This window comes from Schistocerca nitens, chromosome 6 (assembly GCF_023898315.1).
Source record: "Schistocerca nitens isolate TAMUIC-IGC-003100 chromosome 6, iqSchNite1.1, whole genome shotgun sequence".
Taxonomy (NCBI): domain Eukaryota; kingdom Metazoa; phylum Arthropoda; class Insecta; order Orthoptera; family Acrididae; genus Schistocerca; species Schistocerca nitens.
Genome location: NC_064619.1, coordinates 269,227,115 through 269,230,221, shown reverse-complemented (window position 1 = coordinate 269,230,221; position 3,107 = coordinate 269,227,115). Strand labels below are relative to the sequence as shown.

Below are 3,107 nucleotides of genomic sequence, written 5' to 3'. Positions count from 1 at the left end.
CTTTCATCTTACGTTCCACATTCATTTCTGGGATTACCTCACGGAGTGTTGCTTATCGGTTAGAACCGAGAACTGTGCGCTACCGCCGCTGTTTTCAGTTGTGAAGTCCGTGGTGAGAGATAAAGCCTGAAATTTGGTTTTGTCCGCCCACTTTTGATACTGTGAATCTCGGAATACTGAATTCTCTAACAATTACCGAAGAGGAATGTCCAATACGTCTATCTGCAACTACCATTCCCCGTTCAAAGTCGGTTAAACCCCATCGTGAGGCCGGCCCGAGTGGCCGAGCGGTTCTAGGCGATTCAGTCTGGAACCGCGCGACTACTAAGGTCGCAGGTTCGAATCCTGCCTCGGGCATGGATGTTTGTGATGTCCTTAAGTTTAAGTAGCTCAAAGTTCTAGGGGACTGATGACCTCAGATGTTAAGTCCCATAGTCCTCAGACCCATTTGAACCATTTGAAACTCCATCGTGAGGCGATGATCACGTCAGAAACGTAAGTAAAAATGATATCTTCGCCATTGCACTGCTCTTTCATATCTTGCGTACGCAATAATACCGCTGTCTGTATATTTGCATATCGCTATCCCATGACTTTTGTCAGCTATTGGTGTGCATTTGTTGCCCCTCGGGTCAGTCACGCACGATCTGGTGTAGATGAAATGTGCTGCTGTAACTAGTTTTGCCTATCCCATACTTGACTGTCATGCAGACAGCCACATATTCAATACACGCCGAACTGTTTCATTCGTTGTTGAGACTTTTCCAACATAGCAGATATCTAAAATTGCGACACAGTAGACAAAAATCTCTACGCCTTTTTTTTTCTTTTTGTGGAAGCAGCCATGGTTTCGCAATATTCGCATTAAGGATGTCAGAACTTGGAAATACGTGGTTGCAGATGACGCACCAGGAAACCGTGATCCTACCTCCGGCGTAGACTTTCCGAGAATCGCATAGACAGCGCGGCCTTAAAGATTCTCGCGCTCGCCACGCAGATGAATTCTTTGAATGAGTCGCCGCGGGCGGTTCACGGACCGTTGACGCTTTTAATTAAAAAGTGCGGCGTATAGAGTCGCGTGGCGTCGCCGTAGCGAGGCGGGCCCGCTGCGCAAGTCCTTCATTACTGGCGTCGCAATCGATAGGAGCAGAGCGCGGCATGCGGGTTGCCGCGCCGCCGTGGCAGGGGGAGCGGCCTACATGTGTCGCCCCGCACGGCGCTGTGCTCGGGCCGCTCCTCTGCTCTCCCCACCCTGCGAGTGCGGCGGGACCTCCGCCTGCGGCTGTTTGCTATTCCAGGCCGGAAACTTGCCAACTTGACGCCCTCAATCTAAGTTGGGATTTCTGGGAAGTCAATTAGCGCGGGCCATCAGCGGCGTGGCTGGCTGGCGACAGTCAGAGGGCGCCAGCCGCCTGCTGCCATCCTTGCTCTCTGCTCTCCTCTCCCCTTCTCGCTCCTAACGTCGTGTCCCACAGTCCCCCTCCCCATTCCTTTCCTCCATCCTTTCCGCAGCCCATAACCCTCAGCACCGTTCACAGAATCAGGAAAGGCAAACTTTGCTGCGACGTAGCATCGGAAAGAGAAGGAAAAAAGAAAAAAAAAGGATTGTGATTATTCTCCGGAAAATTTGTTCTTGCCAACCACGAATTGGTAGTACAGACACAGAAGCATATGCGGTAACTTAATTCTATTTCAATAGACGTCGTTTTACCATTTTCCTTTTTTAATTCACTGTGTTCCATAAAATTTGCCTTTCAGTTCATTTGCTAGCTGAAACTTTGTCACAGACTGAGCTGTTTCGTTTACTTTCCATTAATAAGTTAGTAATGGTATTAATGGAGAGTTAAAACCTAATCAGTCACAAATGTGTTGAGTTTTATTTACAAGACTGTTCTATTTCTGTACTCTGGTTCCAGAGTGTACAAGACTCTGCTGTCGTTTTCAGACTGACGATGTGCCGTGGTCTGAGGCATGACTGTGCGCTTTTACGTATGAAAAATAACTACCTACGTCTTTATAGTCCCTGGGAATGTAGAGGACGAAATGTTAGGCGCAGAAACATCCCACAGACCGCAGCGTAATGCTGATATAAGCATTATCAACATTGATATAAATACTAGCTGCCAAAGCGTGAATTATTGTTCTCGTCCGACTGTGTAGTTTTTCTGATTCGTGAAGGCACATTATGTGTAACGCTCGTAAAGAAAGACCAATGTATGTTATAAGTTTTGCTTTGCTTAAATCATCAGTTAATTGCCAGATTTCGTGCAGTGATTCACCTCTTCCTACCTCGTGGAAATCTTTTCACCTCAACGTAACTGCTACCTCCAATAAATTTTGAAATCCGTTAAGCGTATTCTAGCCCTTGTCTGTCCTAATATTTTTGCCCTCCATTACACTTTCTAGCTGCAAGTTGTACATGGGCGCTGATGCACCGCTGATCTAGTACGGAAAAGAATATTTTTGCTCTTTATTAGATTTTTTTGATAAAAGAAAATACGTCGGTGTTGTAGCAGATGCCCCATTGATCTGCTCTTACTTCTGGTGAGATTCTTCTATAGACTTCATTTCTCGCCCATTACTTTTAGTGATTCTTCATTTCGAATTTTCTGTTTCTACGCGCTTTTTAATATTCCTTGATAGCAACATATTTAGGAGGTTTCTTGTTCTCCAGAGTTCTGATGGTCCATCTTATACATCCACAGAATGATGATCTCCAGGTGCTCATTTTCTGGATCTTGTTTCTCATTTCGCTATCAATATTTGTGTGTGTGTGTGTTGTGTGTGTGAAATCTTGTGGGACTAATCTGCTAAGGTCATCAGTCCCTAAGCTCACACAGTACTAAATTATCCTAAGGACAAATACACACACCCATGACCGAGGGAGGACTCGAAACTCCGCCGGGACCAGCCGCACAGTCCATGACTATAGCGCCTCAGACCGCTCGGCTAATCCCACGCGGCTCAATATTTGAGATCATTACAGCTCTTTTGTTGAGGAAATCATTCTTTGGCCATATCAATATACTTCCAATATTAACCTCGCATCACCCATCCTTGCTATCTTGTTCCTTGGATAGAAGAAACTTTCACTTCTCTATCTACTA

General features: G+C 45.8%; 1 non-coding gene across 1 annotated transcript; it reads left to right on the top strand.

Annotated features, from left to right (window-relative positions):
- Positions 1 to 273: 273 nt before the first annotated feature.
- On the top strand, positions 274 to 357 carry Trnas-gga (transfer RNA serine (anticodon GGA)). The gene is given in 2 exon segments: positions 274 to 313; positions 323 to 357. It is a non-coding gene; the product is annotated as a tRNA-Ser (tRNA).
- Positions 358 to 3,107: the final 2,750 nt, after the last annotated feature.